Here is a 27,720-nt window from a genome sequence, read left to right on the forward strand (position 1 = left end):
CTTCCGCCTTTGGCCCGGATGGATCCGTCGTGGAATCGCCTAATATTTGTCCCGGACATCAAATACGGCCTAAGAAACAATTTCCACCCACTCGAAATGACCACATTATATTTTTTGGCATTTTACAGCCATAAAACTGCAAATCCGCACGAGTCCCAAATTTTTGTGTGCTATAGCCCATGCCTTGCGCCTTTGGCCCGGATGGATCCATCGTGGAATCGCCTAATATTTGTCCCGGACTTCAAATACGGCGTAAGAAACAATTTCCACCCACTCGAAATGACCACATTATATATTTTGGCATTTTACAGCCATAAAACTGCAAATCCGCACGAGTCCCAAATATTTGTGTGCTATAGCCCATGCCTTCCGCCTTTGGCCCGGATGGATCCGTCGTGGAATCGCCTAATATTTGTCCCGGACTTCAAATACGGCATAAGAAACAATTTCCACCCGCTCGAAATGACCACATTATATTTTATGGCATTTTACAGCCATAAAACTGCAAATCCGCGCGAGTCCCAAATTTTTGTGTGCTATAGCCCATGCCTTGCGCCTTTGGCCCGGATGGATCCGTCGTGGAATCGCCTAATATTTGTCCCGGACTTCAAATACGGCCTAAGAAACAATTTCCACCCACTCTAAATGACCACATTATGTTTTTTGGCATTTTACAGCCATAAAACTGCAAATCCGCGCGAGTCCCAAATATTTGTGTGCTATAGCCCATGCCTTCCGCCTTTGGCCCGGATGGATCCGTCGTGGAATCGCCTAATATTTGTCCCGGACATGAAATACGGCCTAAGAAACAATTTCCACCCACTCGAAATGACCACATTATATTTGTTTGGCATTTTACAGCCATAAAACTGCAAATCCGCACGAGTCCCAAATTTTTGTGTGCTATAGCCCATGCCTTGCGCCTTTGGCCCGGATGGATCCGTCGTGGAATCGCCTAATATTTGTCCCGGACTTCAAATACGGCGTAAGAAACAATTTCCACCCACTCGAAATGACCACATTATATTTTTTGGCATTTTACAGCCATAAAACTGCAAATCCGCACGAGTCCCAAATATTTGTGTGCTATAGCCCATGCCTTCCGCCTTTGGCCCGGATGGATCCGTCGTGGAATCGCCTAATATTTGTCCCGGACATCAAATACGGCCTAAGAAACAATTTCCACCCACTCGAAATGACCACATTATATTTTTTTGGCATTTTACAGCCATAAAACTGCAAATCCGCTTGAGTCCCAAATTTTTGTGTGCTATAGCCCATGCCTTCCGCCTTGGGCCCGGATGGATCCATCGTGGAATCGCCTAATATTTGTCCCGGACTTCAAATACGGCTTAAGAAACAATTTCCACCCACTCTAAATGACCACATTATGTTTTTTGGCATTTTACAGCCATAAAACTGCAAATCCGCGCGAGTCCCAAATATTTGTGTGCTATAGCCCATGCCTTCCGCCTTTGGCCCGGATGGATCCGTCGTGGAATCGCCTAATATTTGTCCCGGACTTCAAATACGGCATAAGAAACAATTTCCACCCGCTCGAAATGATCACATTATATTTTTTGGAATTTTACAGCCATAAAACTGCAAATCCGCGCGAGTCCCAAATTTTTGTGTGCTATAGCCCATGCCTTGCGCCTTTGGCCCGGATGGATCCGTCGTGGAATCGCCTAATATTTGTCCCGGACTTCAAATACGGCCTAAGAAACAATTTCCACCCACTCTAAATGACCACATTATGTTTTTTGGCATTTTACAGCCATAAAACTGCAAATCCGCGCGAGTCCCAAATATTTGTGTGCTATAGCCCATGCCTTCCGCCTTTGGCCCGGATGGATCCATCGTGGAATCGCCTAATATTTGTCCCGGACATGAAATACGGCCTAAGAAACAATTTCCACCCACTCGAAATGACCACATTATATTTTTTGGCATTTTACAGCCATAAAACTGCAAATCCGCACGAGTCCCAAATTTTTGTGTGCTATAGCCCATGCCTTGCGCCTTTGGCCCGGATGGATCCGTCGTGGAATCGCCTAATATTTGTCCCGGACTTCAAATACGGCGTAAGAAACAATTTCCACCCACTCGAAATGACCACATTATATTTTTTGGCATTTTACAGCCATAAAACTGCAAATCCGCACGAGTCCCAAATATTTGTGTGCTATAGCCCATGCCTTCCGCCTTTGGCCCGGATGGATCCGACGTGGAATCGCCTAATATTTGTCCCGGACATCAAATACGGCCTAAGAAACAATTTCCACCCACTCGAAATGACCACATTATATTTTTTTGGCATTTTACAGCCATAAAACTGCAAATCCGCACGAGTCCCAAATATTTGTGTGCTATAGCCCATGCCTTCCGCCTTTGGCCTGGATGGATCCGTCGTGGAATCGCCTAATATTTGTCCCGGACTTCAAATACGGCCTAAGAAACAATTTCCACCCACTCTAAATGACCACATTATGTTTTTTGGCATTTTACAGCCATAAAACTGCAAATCCGCGCGAGTCCCAAATATTTGTGTGCTATAGCCCATGCCTTCCGCCTTTGGCCCGGATGGATCCGTCGTGGAATCGCCTAATATTTGTCCCGGACATGAAATACGGCCTAAGAAACAATTTCCACCCACTCGAAATGACCACATTATATTTTTTTGGCATTTTACAGCCATAAAACTGCAAATCCGCACGAGTCCCAAATTTTTGTGTGCTATAGCCCATGCCTTGCGCCTTTGGCCCGGATGGATCCGTCGTGGAATCGCCTAATATTTGTCCCGGACTTCAAATACAGCGTAAGAAACAATTTCCACCCACTCGAAATGACCACATTATATTTTTTGGCATTTTACAGCCATAAAACTGCAAATCCGCACGAGTCCCAAATTTTTGTGTGCTATAGCCCATGCCTTCCGCCTTGGGCCCAGATGGATCCGGCGTGGAATCGCCTAATATTTGTCCCGGACATCAAATACGGCCTAAGAAACAATTTCCACCCACTCGAAATGACCACATTATATTTCTTTGGCATTTTACACCCATAAAACTTCAAATCCGCGCGAGTCCCAAATTTTGGTGTGCTATAGCCCATGCCTTCCGCCTTGGGCCCGGATGGATCCATCGTGGAATCGCCTAATATTTGTCCCGGACTTCAAATACGGCGTAAGAAACAATTTCCACCCACTCGAAATGACCACATTATGTTTTTTTTGGCATTTTACAGCTATAAAACTGCAAATCCGCGCGAGTCCCAAATTTTTGTGTGCTATAGCCCATGCCTTCCGCCTTTGGCCCGGATGGATCCGTCGTGGAATCGCCTAATATTTGTCCCGGACTTCAAATACGGCGTAAGAAACAATTTCCACCCACTCGAAATGACCACATTATATTTTTTGGCATTTTACAGCCATAAAACTGCAAATCCGCACGAGTCCCAAATATTTGTGTGCTATAGCCCATGCCTTCCGCCTTTGGCCCGGATGGATCCGTCGTGGAATCGCCTAATATTTGTCCCGGACATCAAATACGGCCTAAGAAACAATTTCCACCCACTCTAAATGACCACATTATGTTTTTTGGCATTTTACAGCCATAAAACTGCAAATCCGCGCGAGTCCCAAATATTTGTGTGCTATAGCCCATGCCTTCCGCCTTTGGCCTGGATGGATCCGGCGTGGAATCGCCTAATATTTGTCCCGGACATCAAATACGGCCTAAGAAACAATTTCCACCCACTCGAAATGACCACATTATATTTTTTTGGCATTTTACAGCCATAAAACTGCAAATCCGCGCGAGTCCCAAATTTTTGTGTGCTATAGCCCATGCCTTCCGCCTTGGGCCCGGATGGATCCGTCGTGGAATCGCCTAATATTTGTCTCAGACATCAAATACGGCGTAAGAAACAATTTCCACCCACTCGAAATGACCACATTATATTTTTTTGGCATTTTACAGCCATAAAACTGCAAATCCGCGCGAGTCCCAAATTTTTGTGTGCTATAGCCCATGCCTTCCGCCTTTGGCCCGGATGGATCCGTCGTGGAATCGCCTAATATTTGTCCCGGACTTCAAATACGGCTTAAGAAACAATTTCCACCCACTCGAAATGACCACATTATATTTTTTTGGCATTTTACAGCCATAAAACTGCAAATCCGCGCGAGTCCCAAATTTTTGTGTGCTATAGCCCATGCCTTCCGCCTTGGGCCCGGATGGATCCGTCGTGGAATCGCCTAATATTTGTCTCGGACATCAAATACGGCGTAAGAAACAATTTCCACCCACTCGAAATGACCACATTATATTTCTTTGGCATTTTACACCCATAAAACTGCAAATCCGCGCGAGTCCCAAATTTTTGTGTGCTATAGCCCATGCCTTCCGCCTTGGGCCCGGATGGATCCGGCGTGGAATCGCCTAATATTTGTCCCGGACATCAAATACATGTTTTTTGGCATTTTACAGCCATAAAACTGCAAATCCGCGCGAGTCCCAAATATTTGTGTGCTATAGCCCATGCCTTCCGCCTTTGGCCTGGATGGATCCGGCGTGGAATCGCCTAATATTTGTCCCGGACATCAAATACGGCCTAAGAAACAATTTCCACCCACTCGAAATGACCACATTATATTTCTTTGGCATTTTACACCCATAAAACTGCAAATCCGCGCGAGTCCCAAATTTTTGTGTGCTATAGCCCATGCCTTCCGCCTTTGGCCCGGATGGATCCGTCGTGGAATCGCCTAATATTTGTACCGGACTTCAAATACGGCTTAAGAAACAATTTCCACCCACTCTAAATGACCACATTATGTTTTTTGGCATTTTACAGCCATAAAACTGCAAATCCGCGCGTGTCCCAAATATTTATGTGCTATAGCCCATGCCTTCCGCCTTTGGCCCGGATGGATCCGTCGTGGAATCGCCTAATATTTGTCCCGGACATCAAATACGGCCTAAGAAACAATTTCCACCCACTCTAAATGACCACATTATGTTTTTTGGCATTTTACAGCCATAAAACTGCAAATCCGCGCGAGTCCCAAATATTTGTGTGCTATAGCCCATGCCTTCCGCCTTTGGCCTGGATGGATCCGGCGTGGAATCGCCTAATATTTGTCCCGGACATCAAATACGGCCTAAGAAACAATTTCCACCCACTCTAAATGACCACATTATATTTTTTTGGCATTTTACATCCATAAAACTGCAAATCCGCGCGAGTCCAAAATTTTTGTGTGCTATAGCCCATGCCTTCCGCCTTGGGCCCGGATGGATCCGTCGTGGAATCGCCTAATATTTGTCCCGGACATCAAATACGACGTAAGAAACAATTTCCACCCACTCGAAATGACCACATTATATTTCTTTGGCATTTTACACCCATAAAACTTCAAATCCGCGCGAGTCCCAAATTTTGGTGTGCTATAGCCCATGCCTTCCGCCTTGGGCCCGGATGGATCCATCGTGGAATCGCCTAATATTTGTCCCGGACTTCAAATACGGCGTAAGAAACAATTTCCACCCACTCGAAATGACCACATTATGTTTTTTTTGGCATTTTACAGCTATAAAACTGCAAATCCGCGCGAGTCCCAAATTTTTGTGTGCTATAGCCCATGCCTTCCGCCTTAGGCCCGGATGGATCCGTCGTGGAATCGCCTAATATTTGTCTCAGACATCAAATACGGCGTAAGAAACAATTTCCACCCACTCGAAATGACCACATTATATTTCTTTGGCATTTTACACCCATAAAACTGCAAATCCGCGCGAGTCCCAAATTTTTGTGTGCTATAGCCCATGCCTTCCGCCTTTGGCCCGGATGGATCCGTCGTGGAATCGCCTAATATTTGTCCTGGACTTCAAATACGGCTTAAGAAACAATTTCCACCCACTCGAAATGACCACATTATATTTTTTGGCATTTTACAGCCATAAAACTGCAAATCCGCGCGAGTCCCAAATTTTTGTGTGCTATAGCCCATGCCTTCCGCCTTGGGCCCGGATGGATCCGTCGTGGAATCGCCTAATATTTGTCTCAGACATCAAATACGGCGTAAGAAACAATTTCCACCCACTCGAAATGACCACATTATATTTCTTTGGCATTTTACACCCATAAAACTGCAAATCCGCGCGAGTCCCAAATTTTTGTGTGCTATAGCCCATGCCTTCCGCCTTGGGCCCGGATGGATCCGGCGTGGAATCGCCTAATATTTGTCCCGGACATCAAATACATGTTTTTTGGCATTTTACAGCCATAAAACTGCAAATCCGCGCGAGTCCCAAATATTTGTGTGCTATAGCCCATGCCTTCCGCCTTTGGCCTGGATGGATCCGTCGTGGAATCGCCTAATATTTGTCCCGGACATCAAATACGGCCTAAGAAACAATTTCCACCCACTCGAAATGACCACATTATATTTCTTTGGCATTTTACACCCATAAAACTGCAAATCCGCGCGAGTCCCAAATTTTTGTGTGCTATAGCCCATGCCTTCCGCCTTTGGCCCGGATGGATCCGTCGTGGAATCGCCTAATATTTGTACCGGACTTCAAATACGGCTTAAGAAACAATTTCCACCCACTCTAAATGACCACATTATGTTTTTTGGCATTTTACAGCCATAAAACTGCAAATCCGCGCGTGTCCCAAATATTTATGTGCTATAGCCCATGCCTTCCGCCTTTGGCCCGGATGGATCCGTCGTGGAATCGCCTAATATTTGTCCCGGACATCAAATACGGCCTAAGAAACAATTTCCACCCACTTTAATGACCACATTATGTTTTTTGGCATTTTACAGCCATAAAACTGCAAATCCGCGCGAGTCCCAAATATTTGTGTGCTATAGCCCATGCCTTCCGCCTTTGGCCTGGATGGATCCGGCGTGGAATCGCCTAATATTTGTCCCGGACATCAAATACGGCCTAAGAAACAATTTCCACCCACTCTAAATGACCACATTATATTTTTTTGGCATTTTACATCCATAAAACTGCAAATCCGCGCGAGTCCAAAATTTTTGTGTGCTATAGCCCATGCCTTCCGCCTTGGGCCCGGATGGATCCGTCGTGGAATCGCCTAATATTTGTCCCGGACATCAAATACGACGTAAGAAACAATTTCCACCCACTCGAAATGACCACATTATATTTCTTTGGCATTTTACACCCATAAAACTTCAAATCCGCGCGAGTCCCAAATTTTGGTGTGCTATAGCCCATGCCTTCCGCCTTGGGCCCGGATGGATCCATCGTGGAATCGCCTAATATTTGTCCCGGACTTCAAATACGGCGTAAGAAACAATTTCCACCCACTCGAAATGACCACATTATGTTTTTTTTGGCATTTTACAGCTATAAAACTGCAAATCCGCGCGAGTCCCAAATTTTTGTGTGCTATAGCCCATGCCTTCCGCCTTTGGCCCGGATGGATCCGTCGTGGAATCGCCTAATATTTGTCTCGGACTTCAAATACGGCATAAGAAACAATTTCCACCCACTCGAAATGTCCACATTATATTTTTTGGTATTTTACAGCCATAAAACTGCAAATCCGCACGAGTCCCAAATTTTTGTGTGCTATAGCCCATGCCTTCCGCCTTGGGCCCGGATGGATCCGGCGTGGAATCGCCTAATATTTGTCCCGGACATCAAATACGGCCTAAGAAACAATTTCCACCCACTCTAAATGACCAAATTATATTTTTTTGGCATTTTACATCCATAAAACTGCAAATTCGCGCGAGTCCCAAATTTTTGTGTGCTATAGCCCATGCCTTCCTCCTTGGGCCCGGATGGATCCGTCGTGGAATCGCCTAATATTTGTCCCGGACATCAAATACGGCCTACGAAACAATTTCCACCCACTCGAAATGACCATATTATATTTTTTGGCATTTTACAGCCATAAAACTGCAAATCCGCACGAGTCCCAAATTTTTGTGTGCTATAGCCCATGCCTTCCGCCTTGGGCCCGGATGGATCCGTCGTGGAATCGCCTAATATTTGTCTCAGACATCAAATACGGCGTAAGAAACAATTTCCACCCACTCGAAATGACCACATTATATTTCTTTGGCATTTTACACCCATAAAACTGCAAATCCGCGCGAGTCCCAAATTTTTGTGTGCTATAGCCCATGCCTTCCGCCTTTGGCCCGGATGGATCCGTCGTGGAATCGCCTAATATTTGTCCCGGACTTCAAATACGGCTTAAGAAACAATTTCCACCCACTCTAAATGACCACATTATATTTTTTGGTATTTTACAGCCATAAAACTGCAAATCCGCACGAGTCCCAAATTTTTGTGTGCTATAGCCCATGCCTTCCGCCTTGGGCCCGGATGGATCCGGCGTGGAATCGCCTAATATTTGTCCCGGACATCAAATACATGTTTTTTGGCATTTTACAGCCATAAAACTGCAAATCCGCGCGAGTCCCAAATATTTGTGTGCTATAGCCCATGCCTTCCGCCTTTGGCCTGGATGGATCCGGCGTGGAATCGCCTAATATTTGTCCCGGACATCAAATACGGCCTAAGAAACAATTTCCACCCACTCGAAATGACCACATTATATTTCTTTGGCATTTTACACCCATAAAACTGCAAATCCGCGCGAGTCCCAAATTTTTGTGTGCTATAGCCCATGCCTTCCGCCTTGGGCCCGGATGGATCCGTCGTGGAATCGCCTAATATTTGTCCCGGACTTCAAATACGGCTTAAGAAACAATTTCCACCCACTCTAAATGACCACATTATGTTTTTTGGCATTTTACAGCCATAAAACTGCAAATCCGCGCGAGTCCCAAATATTTGTGTGCTATAGCCCATGCCTTCCGCCTTTGGCCCGGATGGATCCGTCGTGGAATCGCCTAATATTTGTCCCGGACATCAAATACGGCCTAAGAAACAATTTCCACCCACTCGAAATGACCACATTATATTTTTTGGCATTTTACAGCCATAAAACTGCAAATCCGCGCGAGTCCCAAATATTTGTGTGCTATAGCCCATGCCTTCCGCCTTTGGCCCGGATGGATCCGTCGTGGAATCGCCTAATATTTGTCCCGGACATCAAATACGGCCTAAGAAACAATTTCCACCCACTCGAAATGACCACATTATATTTCTTTGGCATTTTACACCCATAAAACTGCAAATCCGCGCGAGTCCCAAATTTTTGTGTGCTATAGCCCATGCCTTCCGCCTTTGGCCCGGATGGATCCGTCGTGGAATCGCCTAATATTTGTCCCGGACTTCAAATACGGCTTAAGAAACAATTTCCACCCACTCTAAATGACCACATTATGTTTTTTGGCATTTTACAGCCATAAAACTGCAAATCCGCGCGAGTCCCAAATATTTATGTGCTATAGCCCATGCCTTCCGCCTTTGGCCCGGATGGATCCGTCGTGGAATCGCCTAATATTTGTCCCGGACATCAAATACGGCCTAAGAAACAATTTCCACCCACTTTAATGACCACATTATGTTTTTTGGCATTTTACAGCCATAAAACTGCAAATCCGCGCGAGTCCCAAATATTTGTGTGCTATAGCCCATGCCTTCCGCCTTTGGCCTGGATGGATCCGGCGTGGAATCGCCTAATATTTGTCCCGGACATCAAATACGGCCTAAGAAACAATTTCCACCCACTCTAAATGACCACATTATATTTTTTTGGCATTTTACATCCATAAAACTGCAAATCCGCGCGAGTCCAAAATTTTTGTGTGCTATAGCCCATGCCTTCCGCCTTGGGCCCGGATGGATCCGTCGTGGAATCGCCTAATATTTGTCCCGGACATCAAATACGGCCAAAGAAACAATTTCCACCCACTCGAAATGACCATATTATATTTTTTGGCATTTTACAGCCATAAAACTGCAAATCCGCACGAGTCCCAAATTTTTGTGTGCTATAGCCCATGCCTTCCGCCTTGGGCCCGGATGGATCCGTCGTGGAATCGCCTAATATTTGTCTCAGACATCAAATACAGCGTAAGAAACAATTTCCACCCACTCGAAATGACCACATTATATTTTTTTGGCATTTTACAGCCATAAAACTGCAAATCCGCGCGAGTCCCAAATTTTTGTGTGCTATAGCCCATGCCTTCCGCCTTTGGCCCGGATGGATCCGTCGTGGAATCGCCTAATATTTGTCTCAGACATCAAATACGGCGTAAGAAACAATTTCCACCCACTCGAAATGACCACATTATATTTTTTTTGGCATTTTACACCCATAAAACTGCAAATCCGCGCGAGTCCCAAATTTTTGTGTGCTATAGCCCATGCCTTCCGCCTTTGGCCCGGATGGATCCGTCGTGGAATCGCCTAATATTTGTCCCGGACTTCAAATACGGCATAAGAAACAATTTCCACCCACTCGAAATGACCACATTATATTTTTTGGTATTTTACAGCCATAAAACTGCAAATCCGCACGAGTCCCAAATTTTTGTGTGCTATAGCCCATGCCTTCCGCCTTGGGCCCGGATGGATCCGGCGTGGAATCGCCTAATATTTGTCCCGGACATCAAATACGGCCTAAGAAACAATTTCCACCCACTCTAAATGACCACATTATATTTTTTTGGCATTTTACATCCATAAAACTGCAAATCCGCGCGAGTCCCAAATTTTTGTGTGCTATAGCCCATGCCTTCCGCCTTTGGCCCGGATGGATCCGTCGTGGAATCGCCTAATATTTCTCCCGGACTTCAAATACGGCTTAAGAAACAATTTCCACCCACTCTAAATGACCACATTATATTTCTTTGGCATTTTACACCCATAAAACTGCAAATCCGCGCGAGTCCCAAATTTTTGTGTGCTATAGCCCATGCCTTCCGCCTTTGGCCCGGATGGATCCGTCGTGGAATCGCCTAATATTTGTCCCGGACTTCAAATACGGCTTAAGAAACAATTTCCACCCACTCTAAATGACCACATTATATTTTTTTGGCATTTTACAGCCATAAAACTGCAAATCCGCGCGAGTCCCAAATTTTTGTGTGCTATAGCCCATGCCTTCCGCCTTTGGCCCGGATGGATCCGTCGTGGAATCGCCTAATATTTGTCTCAGACATCAAATACGGCGTAAGAAACAATTTCCACCCACTCGAAATGACCAAATTATATTTTTTTTGGCATTTTACACCCATAAAACTGCAAATCCGCGCGAGTCCCAAATTTTTGTGTGCTATAGCCCATGCCTTCCGCCTTTGGCCCGGATGGATCCGTCGTGGAATCGCCTAATATTTGTCCCGGACTTCAAATACGGCATAAGAAACAATTTCCACCCACTCGAAATGACCACATTATATTTTTTGGTATTTTACAGCCATAAAACTGCAAATCCGCACGAGTCCCAAATTTTTGTGTGCTATAGCCCATGCCTTCCGCCTTGGGCCCGGATGGATCCGGCGTGGAATCGCCTAATATTTGTCCCGGACATCAAATACGGCCTAAGAAACAATTTCCACCCACTCTAAATGACCACATTATATTTTTTTGGCATTTTACATCCATAAAACTGCAAATCCGCGCGAGTCCCAAATTTTTGTGTGCTATAGCCCATGCCTTCCGCCTTTGGCCCGGATGGATCCGTCGTGGAATCGCCTAATATTTCTCCCGGACTTCAAATACGGCTTAAGAAACAATTTCCACCCACTCTAAATGACCACATTATATTTCTTTGGCATTTTACACCCATAAAACTGCAAATCCGCGCGAGTCCCAAATTTTTGTGTGCTATAGCCCATGCCTTCCGCCTTTGGCCCGGATGGATCCGTCGTGGAATCGCCTAATATTTGTCCCGGACTTCAAATACGGCTTAAGAAACAATTTCCACCCTCTCTAAATGACCACATTATATTTTTTGGTATTTTACAGCCATAAAACTGCAAATCCGCACGAGTCCCAAATTTTTGTGTGCTATAGCCCATGCCTTCCGCCTTTGGCCTGGATGGATCCGGCGTGGAATCGCCTAATATTTGTCCCGGACATCAAATACGGTCTAAGAAACAATTTCCACCCACTCGAAATGACCACATTATATTTTTTTGGCATTTTACAGCCATAAAACTGCAAATCCGCGCGAGTCCCAAATATTTGTGTGCTATAGCCCATGCCTTCCGCCTTTGGCCTGGATGGATCCGGCGTGGAATCGCCTAATATTTGTCCCGGACATCTAATACGGCCTAAGAAACAATTTCCACCCACTCGAAATGACCACATTATATTTCTTTGGCATTTTACACCCATAAAACTGCAAATCCGCGCGAGTCCCAAATTTTTGTGTGCTATAGCCCATGCCTTCCGCCTTTGGCCCGGATGGATCCGTCGTGGAATCGCCTAATATTTGTACCGGACTTCAAATACGGCTTAAGAAACAATTTCCACCCACTCTAAATGACCACATTATGTTTTTTGGCATTTTACAGCCATAAAACTGCAAATCCGCGCGAGTCCCAAATATTTATGTGCTATAGCCCATGCCTTCCGCCTTTGGCCCGGATGGATCCGTCGTGGAATCGCCTAATATTTGTCCCGGACATCAAATACGGCCTAAGAAACAATTTCCACCCACTTTAATGACCACATTATGTTTTTTGGCATTTTACAGCCATAAAACTGCAAATCCGCGCGAGTCCCAAATATTTGTGTGCTATAGCCCATGCCTTCCGCCTTTGGCCTGGATGGATCCGGCGTGGAATCGCCTAATATTTGTCCCGGACATCAAATACGGCCTAAGAAACAATTTCCACCCACTCTAAATGACCACATTATATTTTTTGGTATTTTACAGCCATAAAACTGCAAATCCGCACGAGTCCCAAATTTTTGTGTGCTATAGCCCATGCCTTCCGCCTTTGGCCTGGATGGATCCGGCGTGGAATCGCCTAATATTTGTCCCGGACATCAAATACGGCCTAAGAAACAATTTCCACCCACTCGAAATGACCACATTATATTTCTTTGGCATTTTACACCCATAAAACTGCAAATCCGCGCGAGTCCCAAATTTTTGTGTGCTATAGCCCATGCCTTCCGCCTTTGGCCCGGATGGATCCGTCGTGGAATCGCCTAATATTTGTCTCAGACATCAAATACAGCGTAAGAAACAATTTCCACCCACTCGAAATGACCACATTATATTTTTTTTGGCATTTTACAGCCATAAAACTGCAAATCCGCGCGAGTCCCAAATTTTTGTGTGCTATAGCCCATGCCTTCCGCCTTTGGCCCGGATGGATCCGTCGTGGAATCGCCTAATATTTGTCTCAGACATCAAATACGGCGTAAGAAACAATTTCCACCCACTCGAAATGACCACATTATATTTTTTTGGCATTTTACACCCATAAAACTGCAAATCCGCGCGAGTCCCAAATTTTTGTGTGCTATAGCCCATGCCTTCCGCCTTTGGCCCGGATGGATCCGTCGTGGAATCGCCTAATATTTGTCCCGGACTTCAAATACGGCATAAGAAACAATTTCCACCCACTCGAAATGACCACATTATATTTTTTGGTATTTTACAGCCATAAAACTGCAAATCCGCACGAGTCCCAAATTTTTGTGTGCTATAGCCCATGCCTTCCGCCTTGGGCCCGGATGGATCCGGCGTGGAATCGCCTAATATTTGTCCCGGACATCAAATACGGCCTAAGAAACAATTTCCACCCACTCTAAATGACCACATTATATTTTTTTGGCATTTTACATCCATAAAACTGCAAATCCGCGCGAGTCCCAAATTTTTGTGTGCTATAGCCCATGCCTTCCGCCTTTGGCCCGGATGGATCCGTCGTGGAATCGCCTAATATTTCTCCCGGACTTCAAATACGGCTTAAGAAACAATTTCCACCCACTCTAAATGACCACATTATATTTCTTTGGCATTTTACACCCATAAAACTGCAAATCCGCGCGAGTCCCAAATTTTTGTGTGCTATAGCCCATGCCTTCCGCCTTTGGCCCGGATGGATCCGTCGTGGAATCGCCTAATATTTGTCCCGGACTTCAAATACGGCTTAAGAAACAATTTCCACCCACTCTAAATGACCACATTATATTTTTTGGCATTTTACAGCCATAAAACTGCAAATCCGCGCGAGTCCCAAATTTTTGTGTGCTATAGCCCATGCCTTCCGCCTTTGGCCCGGATGGATCCGTCGTGGAATCGCCTAATATTTGTCTCAGACATCAAATACGGCGTAAGAAACAATTTCCACCCACTCGAAATGACCACATTATATTTTTTTTGGCATTTTACACCCATAAAACTGCAAATCCGCGCGAGTCCCAAATTTTTGTGTGCTATAGCCCATGCCTTCCGCCTTTGGCCCGGATGGATCCGTCGTGGAATCGCCTAATATTTGTCCCGGACTTCAAATACGGCATAAGAAACAATTTCCACCCACTCGAAATGACCACATTATATTTTTTGGTATTTTACAGCCATAAAACTGCAAATCCGCACGAGTCCCAAATTTTTGTGTGCTATAGCCCATGCCTTCCGCCTTGGGCCCGGATGGATCCGGCGTGGAATCGCCTAATATTTGTCCCGGACATCAAATACGGCCTAAGAAACAATTTCCACCCACTCTAAATGACCACATTATATTTTTTTGGCATTTTACATCCATAAAACTGCAAATCCGCGCGAGTCCCAAATTTTTGTGTGCTATAGCCCATGCCTTCCGCCTTTGGCCCGGATGGATCCGTCGTGGAATCGCCTAATATTTCTCCCGGACTTCAAATACGGCTTAAGAAACAATTTCCACCCACTCTAAATGACCACATTATATTTCTTTGGCATTTTACACCCATAAAACTGCAAATCCGCGCGAGTCCCAAATTTTTGTGTGCTATAGCCCATGCCTTCCGCCTTTGGCCCGGATGGATCCGTCGTGGAATCGCCTAATATTTGTCCCGGACTTCAAATACGGCTTAAGAAACAATTTCCACCCACTCTAAATGACCACATTATATTTTTTGGTATTTTACAGCCATAAAACTGCAAATCCGCACGAGTCCCAAATTTTTGTGTGCTATAGCCCATGCCTTCCGCCTTTGGCCTGGATGGATCCGGCGTGGAATCGCCTAATATTTGTCCCGGACATCAAATACGGTCTAAGAAACAATTTCCACCCACTCGAAATGACCACATTTATGTTTTTTGGCATTTTACAGCCATAAAACTGCAAATCCGCGCGAGTCCCAAATATTTGTGTGCTATAGCCCATGCCTTCCGCCTTTGGCCTGGATGGATCCGGCGTGGAATCGCCTAATATTTGTCCCGGACATCAAATACGGCCTAAGAAACAATTTCCACCCACTCGAAATGACCACATTATATTTCTTTGGCATTTTACACCCATAAAACTGCAAATCCGCGCGAGTCCCAAATTTTTGTGTGCTATAGCCCATGCCTTCCGCCTTTGGCCCGGATGGATCCGTCGTGGAATCGCCTAATATTTGTACCGGACTTCAAATACGGCTTAAGAAACAATTTCCACCCACTCTAAATGACCACATTATGTTTTTTGGCATTTTACAGCCATAAAACTGCAAATCCGCGCGAGTCCCAAATATTTATGTGCTATAGCCCATGCCTTCCGCCTTTGGCCCGGATGGATCCGTCGTGGAATCGCCTAATATTTGTCCCGGACATCAAATACGGCCTAAGAAACAATTTCCACCCACTTTAATGACCACATTATGTTTTTTGGCATTTTACAGCCATAAAACTGCAAATCCGCGCGAGTCCCAAATATTTGTGTGCTATAGCCCATGCCTTCCGCCTTTGGCCTGGATGGATCCGGCGTGGAATCGCCTAATATTTGTCCCGGACATCAAATACGGCCTAAGAAACAATTTCCACCCACTCTAAATGACCACATTATATTTTTTTGGCATTTTACATCCATAAAACTGCAAATCCGCGCGAGTCCAAAATTTTTGTGTGCTATAGCCCATGCCTTCCGCCTTGGGCCCGGATGGATCCGTCGTGGAATCGCCTAATATTTGTCCCGGACATCAAATACGGCCAAAGAAACAATTTCCACCCACTCGAAATGACCATATTATATTTTTTGGCATTTTACAGCCATAAAACTGCAAATCCGCACGAGTCCCAAATTTTTGTGTGCTATAGCCCATGCCTTCCGCCTTGGGCCCGGATGGATCCGTCGTGGAATCGCCTAATATTTGTCTCAGACATCAAATACAGCGTAAGAAACAATTTCCACCCACTCGAAATGACCACATTATATTTTTTGGCATTTTACAGCCATAAAACTGCAAATCCGCGCGAGTCCCAAATTTTTGTGTGCTATAGCCCATGCCTTCCGCCTTTGGCCCGGATGGATCCGTCGTGGAATCGCCTAATATTTGTCTCAGACATCAAATACGGCGTAAGAAACAATTTCCACCCACTCGAAATGACCACATTATATTTTTTTGGCATTTTACACCCATAAAACTGCAAATCCGCGCGAGTCCCAAATTTTTGTGTGCTATAGCCCATGCCTTCCGCCTTTGGCCCGGATGGATCCGTCGTGGAATCGCCTAATATTTGTCCCGGACTTCAAATACGGCATAAGAAACAATTTCCACCCACTCGAAATGACCACATTATATTTTTTGGTATTTTACAGCCATAAAACTGCAAATCCGCACGAGTCCCAAATTTTTGTGTGCTATAGCCCATGCCTTCCGCCTTGGGCCCGGATGGATCCGGCGTGGAATCGCCTAATATTTGTCCCGGACATCAAATACGGCCTAAGAAACAATTTCCACCCACTCTAAATGACCACATTATATTTTTTTGGCATTTTACATCCATAAAACTGCAAATCCGCGCGAGTCCCAAATTTTTGTGTGCTATAGCCCATGCCTTCCGCCTTTGGCCCGGATGGATCCGTCGTGGAATCGCCTAATATTTCTCCCGGACTTCAAATACGGCTTAAGAAACAATTTCCACCCACTCTAAATGACCACATTATATTTCTTTGGCATTTTACACCCATAAAACTGCAAATCCGCGCGAGTCCCAAATTTTTGTGTGCTATAGCCCATGCCTTCCGCCTTTGGCCCGGATGGATCCGTCGTGGAATCGCCTAATATTTGTCCCGGACTTCAAATACGGCTTAAGAAACAATTTCCACCCACTCTAAATGACCACATTATATTTTTTGGTATTTTACAGCCATAAAACTGCAAATCCGCACGAGTCCCAAATTTTTGTGTGCTATAGCCCATGCCTTCCGCCTTTGGCCTGGATGGATCCGGCGTGGAATCGCCTAATATTTGTCCCGGACATCAAATACGGCCTAAGAAACAATTTCCACCCACTCGAAATGACCACATTATATTTCTTTGGCATTTTACACCCATAAAACTGCAAATCCGCGCGAGTCCCAAATTTTTGTGTGCTATAGCCCATGCCTTCCGCCTTTGGCCCGGATGGATCCGTCGTGGAATCGCCTAATATTTGTCCCGGACTTCAAATACGGCATAAGAAACAATTTCACCCACTCGAAATGACCACATTATATTTTTTGGTATTTTACAGCCATAAAACTGCAAATCCGCACGAGTCCCAAATTTTTGTGTGCTATAGCCCATGCCTTCCGCCTTGGGCCCGGATGGATCCGGCGTGGAATCGCCTAATATTTGTCCCGGACATCAAATACGGCCTAAGAAACAATTTCCACCCACTCTAAATGACCACATTATATTTTTTTGGCATTTTACATCCATAAAACTGCAAATCCGCGCGAGTCCCAAATTTTTGTGTGCTATAGCCCATGCCTTCCGCCTTTGGCCCGGATGGATCCGTCGTGGAATCGCCTAATATTTCTCCCGGACTTCAAATACGGCTTAAGAAACAATTTCCACCCACTCTAAATGACCACATTATATTTCTTTGGCATTTTACACCCATAAAACTGCAAATCCGCGCGAGTCCCAAATTTTTGTGTGCTATAGCCCATGCCTTCCGCCTTGGGCCCGGATGGATCCGTCGTGGAATCGCCTAATATTTGTCCCGGACTTCAAATACGGCCTAAGAAACAATTTCCACCCACTCGAAATGACCACATTATATTTTTTGGCATTTTACAGCCATAAAACTGCAAATCCGCGCGAGTCCCAAATATTTATGTGCTATAGCCCATGCCTTCCGCCTTTGGCCCGGATGGATCCGTCGTGGAATCGCCTAATATTTGTCCCGGACATCAAATACGGCCTAAGAAACAATTTCCACCCACTCGAAATGACCACATTATATTTCTTTGGCATTTTACACCCATAAAACTGCAAATCCGCGCGAGTCCCAAATTTTTGTGTGCTATAGCCCATGCCTTCCGCCTTTGGCCCGGATGGATCCGTCGTGGAATCGCCTAATATTTGTCCCGGACTTCAAATACGGCTTAAGAAACAATTTCCACCCACTCTAAATGACCACATTATATTTTTTGGTATTTTACAGCCATAAAACTGCAAATCCGCACGAGTCCCAAATTTTTGTGTGCTATAGCCCATGCCTTCCGCCTTTGGCCTGGATGGATCCGGCGTGGAATCGCCTAATATTTGTCCCGGACATCAAATACGGCCTAAGAAACAATTTCCACCCACTCGAAATGACCACATTATATTTCTTTGGCATTTTACACCCATAAAACTGCAAATCCGCGCGAGTCCCAAATATTTGTGTGCTATAGCCCATGCCTTCCGCCTTTGGCCCGGATGGATCCGTCGTGGAATCGCCTAATATTTGTCCCGGACTTCAAATACGGCATAAGAAACAATTTCACCCACTCGAAATGACCACATTATATTTTTTGGTATTTTACAGCCATAAAACTGCAAATCCGCACGAGTCCCAAATTTTTGTGTGCTATAGCCCATGCCTTCCGCCTTGGGCCCGGATGGATCCGGCGTGGAATCGCCTAATATTTGTCCCGGACATCAAATACGGCCTAAGAAACAATTTCCACCCACTCTAAATGACCACATTATATTTTTTGGCATTTTACATCCATAAAACTGCAAATCCGCGCGAGTCCCAAATTTTTGTGTGCTATAGCCCATGCCTTCCGCCTTTGGCCCGGATGGATCCGTCGTGGAATCGCCTAATATTTGTCCCGGACTTCAAATACGGCTTAAGAAACAATTTCCACCCACTCTAAATGACCACATTATATTTTTTGGTATTTTACAGCCATAAAACTGCAAATCCGCGCGAGTCCCAAATATTTATGTGCTATAGCCCATGCCTTCCGCCTTTGGCCTGGATGGATCCGGCGTGGAATCGCCTAATATTTGTCCCGGACATCAAATACGGCCTAAGAAACAATTTCCACCCACTCGAAATGACCACATTATATTTCTTTGGCATTTTACACCCATAAAACTGCAAATCCGCGCGAGTCCCAAATTTTTGTGTGCTATAGCCCATGCCTTCCGCCTTTGGCCCGGATGGATCCGTCGTGGAATCGCCTAATATTTGTCCCGGACTTCAAATACGGCTTAAGAAACAATTTCCACCCACTCTAAATGACCACATTATGTTTTTTGGCATTTTACAGCCATAAAACTGCAAATCCGCGCGAGTCCCAAATTTTTATGTGCTATAGCCCATGCCTTCCGCCTTTGGCCCGGATGGATCCGTCGTGGAATCGCCTAATATTTGTCCCGGACATCAAATACGGCCTAAGAAACAATTTCCACCCACTCGAAATGACCACATTATATTTCTTTGGCATTTTACACCCATAAAACTGCAAATCCGCGCGAGTCCCAAATTTTTGTGTGCTATAGCCCATGCCTTCCGCCTTTGGCCCGGATGGATCCGTCGTGGAATCGCCTAATATTTGTCCCGGACTTCAAATACGGCTTAAGAAACAATTTCCACCCACTCTAAATGACCACATTATATTTTTTGGCATTTTACAGCCATAAAACTGCAAATCCGCGCGAGTCCCAAATTTTTGTGTGCTATAGCCCATGCCTTCCGCCTTTGGCCCGGATGGATCCGTCGTGGAATCGCCTAATATTTCTCCCGGACTTCAAATACGGCTTAAGAAACAATTTCCACCCACTCTAAATGACCACATTATATTTCTTTGGCATTTTACACCCATAAAACTGCAAATCCGCGCGAGTCCCAAATTTTTGTGTGCTATAGCCCATGCCTTCCGCCTTTGGCCCGGATGGATCCGTCGTGGAATCGCCTAATATTTGTCCCGGACTTCAAATACGGCTTAAGAAACAATTTCCACCCACTCTAAATGACCACATTATATTTTTTGGTATTTTACAGCCATAAAACTGCAAATCCGCACGAGTCCCAAATTTTTGTGTGCTATAGCCCATGCCTTCCGCCTTTGGCCTGGATGGATCCGGCGTGGAATCGCCTAATATTTGTCCCGGACATCAAATACGGCCTAAGAAACAATTTCCACCCACTCGAAATGACCACATTATATTTCTTTGGCATTTTACACCCATAAAACTGCAAATCCGCGCGAGTCCCAAATTTTTGTGTGCTATAGCCCATGCCTTCCGCCTTTGGCCCGGATGGATCCGTCGTGGAATCGCCTAATATTTGTCCCGGACTTCAAATACGGCTTAAGAAACAATTTCCACCCACTCTAAATGACCACATTATGTTTTTTGGCATTTTACATCCATAAAACTGCAAATCCGCGCGAGTCCCAAATTTTTGTGTGCTATAGCCCATGCCTTCCGCCTTTGGCCCGGATGGATCCGTCGTGGAATCGCCTAATATTTCTCCCGGACTTCAAATACGGCTTAAGAAACAATTTCCACCCACTCTAAATGACCACATTATATTTCTTTGGCATTTTACACCCATAAAACTGCAAATCCGCGCGAGTCCCAAATTTTTGTGTGCTATAGCCCATGCCTTCCGCCTTTGGCCCGGATGGATCCGTCGTGGAATCGCCTAATATTTGTCCCGGACTTCAAATACGGCTTAAGAAACAATTTCCACCCACTCTAAATGACCACATTATATTTTTTGGTATTTTACAGCCATAAAACTGCAAATCCGCACGAGTCCCAAATTTTTGTGTGCTATAGCCCATGCCTTCCGCCTTTGGCCTGGATGGATCCGGCGTGGAATCGCCTAATATTTGTCCCGGACATCAAATACGGCCTAAGAAACAATTTCCACCCACTCGAAATGACCACATTATATTTCTTTGGCATTTTACACCCATAAAACTGCAAATCCGCGCGAGTCCCAAATTTTTGTGTGCTATAGCCCATGCCTTCCGCCTTTGGCCCGGATGGATCCGTCGTGGAATCGCCTAATATTTGTCCCGGACTTCAAATACGGCATAAGAAACAATTTCACCCACTCGAAATGACCACATTATATTTTTTGGTATTTTACAGCCATAAAACTGCAAATCCGCACGAGTCCCAAATTTTTGTGTGCTATAGCCCATGCCTTCCGCCTTGGGCCCGGATGGATCCGGCGTGGAATCGCCTAATATTTGTCCCGGACATCAAATACGGCCTAAGAAACAATTTCCACCCACTCTAAATGACCACATTATATTTTTTTGGCATTTTACATCCATAAAACTGCAAATCCGCGCGAGTCCCAAATTTTTGTGTGCTATAGCCCATGCCTTCCGCCTTTGGCCCGGATGGATCCGTCGTGGAATCGCCTAATATTTCTCCCGGACTTCAAATACGGCTTAAGAAACAATTTCCACCCACTCTAAATGACCACATTATATTTCTTTGGCATTTTACACCCATAAAACTGCAAATCCGCGCGAGTCCCAAATTTTTGTGTGCTATAGCCCATGCCTTCCGCCTTTGGCCCGGATGGATCCGTCGTGGAATCGCCTAATATTTGTCCCGGACTTCAAATACGGCTTAAGAAACAATTTCCACCCACTCTAAATGACCACATTATATTTTTTGGCATTTTACAGCCATAAAACTGCAAATCCGCGCGAGTCCCAAATATTTATGTGCTATAGCCCATGCCTTCCGCCTTTGGCCCGGATGGATCCGTCGTGGAATCGCCTAATATTTGTCCCGGACATCAAATACGGCCTAAGAAACAATTTCCACCCACTCGAAATGACCACATTATATTTCTTTGGCATTTTACACCCATAAAACTGCAAATCCGCGCGAGTCCCAAATTTTTGTGTGCTATAGCCCATGCCTTCCGCCTTTGGCCCGGATGGATCCGTCGTGGAATCGCCTAATATTTGTCCCGGACTTCAAATACGGCTTAAGAAACAATTTCCACCCACTCTAAATGACCACATTATATTTTTTGGTATTTTACAGCCATAAAACTGCAAATCCGCACGAGTCCCAAATTTTTGTGTGCTATAGCCCATGCCTTCCGCCTTTGGCCTGGATGGATCCGGCGTGGAATCGCCTAATATTTGTCCCGGACATCAAATACGGCCTAAGAAACAATTTCCACCCACTCGAAATGACCACATTATATTTCTTTGGCATTTTACACCCATAAAACTGCAAATCCGCGCGAGTCCCAAATATTTGTGTGCTATAGCCCATGCCTTCCGCCTTTGGCCCGGATGGATCCGTCGTGGAATCGCCTAATATTTGTCCCGGACTTCAAATACGGCATAAGAAACAATTTCACCCACTCGAAATGACCACATTATATTTTTTGGTATTTTACAGCCATAAAACTGCAAATCCGCACGAGTCCCAAATTTTTGTGTGCTATAGCCCATGCCTTCCGCCTTGGGCCCGGATGGATCCGGCGTGGAATCGCCTAATATTTGTCCCGGACATCAAATACGGCCTAAGAAACAATTTCCACCCACTCTAAATGACCACATTATATTTTTTTGGCATTTTACATCCATAAAACTGCAAATCCGCGCGAGTCCCAAATTTTTGTGTGCTATAGCCCATGCCTTCCGCCTTTGGCCCGGATGGATCCGTCGTGGAATCGCCTAATATTTGTCCCGGACTTCAAATACGGCTTAAGAAACAATTTCCACCCACTCTAAATGACCACATTATATTTTTTGGTATTTTACAGCCATAAAACTGCAAATCCGCGCGAGTCCCAAATATTTATGTGCTATAGCCCATGCCTTCCGCCTTTGGCCTGGATGGATCCGGCGTGGAATCGCCTAATATTTGTCCCGGACATCAAATACGGCCTAAGAAACAATTTCCACCCACTCGAAATGACCACATTATATTTCTTTGGCATTTTACACCCATAAAACTGCAAATCCGCGCGAGTCCCAAATTTTTGTGTGCTATAGCCCATGCCTTCCGCCTTTGGCCCGGATGGATCCGTCGTGGAATCGCCTAATATTTGTCCCGGACTTCAAATACGGCTTAAGAAACAATTTCCACCCACTCTAAATGACCACATTATGTTTTTTGGCATTTTACAGCCATAAAACTGCAAATCCGCGCGAGTCCCAAATTTTTATGTGCTATAGCCCATGCCTTCCGCCTTTGGCCCGGATGGATCCGTCGTGGAATCGCCTAATATTTGTCCCGGACATCAAATACGGCCTAAGAAACAATTTCCACCCACTCGAAATGACCACATTATATTTCTTTGGCATTTTACACCCATAAAACTGCAAATCCGCGCGAGTCCCAAATTTTTGTGTGCTATAGCCCATGCCTTCCGCCTTTGGCCCGGATGGATCCGTCGTGGAATCGCCTAATATTTGTCCCGGACTTCAAATACGGCTTAAGAAACAATTTCCACCCACTCTAAATGACCACATTATATTTTTTGGCATTTTACAGCCATAAAACTGCAAATCCGCGCGAGTCCCAAATTTTTGTGTGCTATAGCCCATGCCTTCCGCCTTTGGCCCGGATGGATCCGTCGTGGAATCGCCTAATATTTCTCCCGGACTTCAAATACGGCTTAAGAAACAATTTCCACCCACTCTAAATGACCACATTATATTTCTTTGGCATTTTACACCCATAAAACTGCAAATCCGCGCGAGTCCCAAATTTTTGTGTGCTATAGCCCATGCCTTCCGCCTTTGGCCCGGATGGATCCGTCGTGGAATCGCCTAATATTTGTCCCGGACTTCAAATACGGCTTAAGAAACAATTTCCACCCACTCTAAATGACCACATTATATTTTTTGGTATTTTACAGCCATAAAACTGCAAATCCGCACGAGTCCCAAATTTTTGTGTGCTATAGCCCATGCCTTCCGCCTTTGGCCTGGATGGATCCGGCGTGGAATCGCCTAATATTTGTCCCGGACATCAAATACGGCCTAAGAAACAATTTCCACCCACTCGAAATGACCACATTATATTTCTTTGGCATTTTACACCCATAAAACTGCAAATCCGCGCGAGTCCCAAATTTTTGTGTGCTATAGCCCATGCCTTCCGCCTTTGGCCCGGATGGATCCGTCGTGGAATCGCCTAATATTTGTCCCGGACTTCAAATACGGCTTAAGAAACAATTTCCACCCACTCTAAATGACCACATTATGTTTTTTGGCATTTTACAGCCATAAAACTGCAAATCCGCGCGAGTCCCAAATTTTTGTGTGCTATAGCCCATGCCTTCCGCCTTTGGCCCGGATGGATCCGTCGTGGAATCGCCTAATATTTGTCCCGGACATCAAATACGGCCTAAGAAACAATTTCCACCCACTCGAAATGACCACATTATATTTCTTTGGCATTTTACACCCATAAAACTGCAAATCCGCGCGAGTCCCAAATTTTTGTGTGCTATAGCCCATGCCTTCTGCCTTTGGCCCGGATGGATCCGTCGTGGAATCGCCTAATATTTGTCCCGGACTTCAAATACGGCTTAAGAAACAATTTCCACCCACTCTAAATGACCACATTATGTTTTTTGGCATTTTACAGCCATAAAACTGCAAATCCGCGCGAGTCCCAAATTTTTGTGTGCTATAGCCCATGCCTTCCGCCTTTGGCCCGGATGGATCCGTCGTGGAAACGCCTAATATTTGTCCCGGACATCAAATACGGCCTAAGAAACAATTTCCACCCACTCGAAATGACCACATTATATTTCTTTGGCATTTTACACCCATAAAACTGCAAATCCGCGCGAGTCCCAAATTTTTGTGTGCTATAGCCCATGCCTTCCGCCTTTGGCCCGGATGGATCCGTCGTGGAATCGCCTAATATTTGTCCCGGACTTCAAATACGGCTTAAGAAACAATTTCCACCCACTCTAAATGACCACATTATGTTTTTTGGCATTTTACAGCCATAAAACTGCAAATCCGCGCGAGTCCCAAATTTTTGTGTGCTATAGCCCATGCCTTCCGCCTTTGGCCTGGATGGATCCGGCGTGGAATCGCCTAATATTTGTCCCGGACATCAAATACGGCCTAAGAAACAATTTCCACCCACTCGAAATGACCACATTATATTTCTTTGGCATTTTACACCCATAAAACTGCAAATCCGCGCGAGTCCCAAATTTTTGTGTGCTATAGCCCATGCCTTCTACCTTTGGCCCGGATGGATCCGTCGTGGAATCGCCTAATATTTGTCCCGGACTTCAAATACGGCTTAAGAAACAATTTCCACCCACTCTAAATGACCACATTATGTTTTTTGGCATTTTACAGCCATAAAACTGCAAATCCGCGCGAGTCCCAAATTTTTGTGTGCTATAGCCCATGCCTTCCGCCTTTGGCCCGGATGGATCCGTCGTGGAATCGCCTAATATTTCTCCCGGACTTCAAATACGGCTTAAGAAACAATTTCCACCCACTCTAAATGACCACATTATATTTCTTTGGCATTTTACACCCATAAAACTGCAAATCCGCGCGAGTCCCAAATTTTTGTGTGCTATAGCCCATGCCTTCTGCCTTTGGCCCGGATGGATCCGTCGTGGAATCGCCTAATATTTGTCCCGGACTTCAAATACGGCTTAAGAAACAATTTCCACCCACTCTAAATGACCACATTATGTTTTTTGGCATTTTACAGCCATAAAACTGCAAATCCGCGCGAGTCCCAAATTTTTGTGTGCTATAGCCCATGCCTTCCGCCTTTGGCCCGGATGGATCCGTCGTGGAAACGCCTAATATTTGTCCCGGACATCAAATACGGCCTAAGAAACAATTTCCACCCACTCGAAATGACCACATTATATTTCTTTGGCATTTTACACCCATAAAACTGCAAATCCGCGCGAGTCCCAAATTTTTGTGTGCTATAGCCCATGCCTTCCGCCTTTGGCCCGGATGGATCCGTCGTGGAATCGCCTAATATTTGTCCCGGACTTCAAATACGGCTTAAGAAACAATTTCCACCCACTCTAAATGACCACATTATGTTTTTTGGCATTTTACAGCCATAAAACTGCAAATCCGCGCGAGTCCCAAATTTTTGTGTGCTATAGCCCATGCCTTCCGCCTTTGGCCTGGATGGATCCGGCGTGGAATCGCCTAATATTTGTCCCGGACATCAAATACGGCCTAAGAAACAATTTCCACCCACTCGAAATGACCACATTATATTTCTTTGGCATTTTACACCCATAAAACTGCAAATCCGCGCGAGTCCCAAATTTTTGTGTGCTATAGCCCATGCCTTCCGCCTTTGGCCCGGATGGATCCGTCGTGGAATCGCCTAATATTTCTCCCGGACTTCAAATACGGCTTAAGAAACAATTTCCACCCACTCTAAATGACCACATTATATTTCTTTGGCATTTTACACCCATAAAACTGCAAATCCGCGCGAGTCCCAAATTTTTGTGTGCTATAGCCCATGCCTTCTGCCTTTGGCCCGGATGGATCCGTCGTGGAATCGCCTAATATTTGTCCCGGACTTCAAATACGGCTTAAGAAACAATTTCCACCCACTCTAAATGACCACATTATGTTTTTTGGCATTTTACAGCCATAAAACTGCAAATCCGCGCGAGTCCCAAATTTTTGTGTGCTATAGCCCATGCCTTCTACCTTTGGCCCGGATGGATCCGTCGTGGAATCGCCTAATATTTGTCCCGGACTTCAAATACGGCTTAAGAAACAATTTCCACCCACTCTAAATGACCACATTATGTTTTTTGGCATTTTACAGCCATAAAACTGCAAATCCGCGCGAGTCCCAAATTTTTGTGTGCTATAGCCCATGCCTTCCGCCTTTGGCCCGGATGGATCCGTCGTGGAATCGCCTAATATTTCTCCCGGACTTCAAATACGGCTTAAGAAACAATTTCCACCCACTCTAAATGACCACATTATATTTCTTTGGCATTTTACACCCATAAAACTGCAAATCCGCGCGAGTCCCAAATTTTTGTGTGCTATAGCCCATGCCTTCCGCCTTTGGCCCGGATGGATCCGTCGTGGAATCGCCTAATATTTGTCCCGGACTTCAAATACGGCTTAAGAAACAATTTCCACCCACTCTAAATGACCACATTATATTTTTTGGTATTTTACAGCCATAAAACTGCAAATCCGCACGAGTCCCAAATTTTTGTGTGCTATAGCCCATGCCTTCCGCCTTTGGCCTGGATGGATCCGGCGTGGAATCGCCTAATATTTGTCCCGGACATCAAATACGGCCTAAGAAACAATTTCCACCCACTCGAAATGACCACATTATATTTCTTTGGCATTTTACACCCATA

This window comes from Nicotiana tabacum, chromosome 1 (assembly GCF_000715075.1).
Source record: "Nicotiana tabacum cultivar K326 chromosome 1, ASM71507v2, whole genome shotgun sequence".
Classification (NCBI taxonomy): domain Eukaryota; kingdom Viridiplantae; phylum Streptophyta; class Magnoliopsida; order Solanales; family Solanaceae; genus Nicotiana; species Nicotiana tabacum.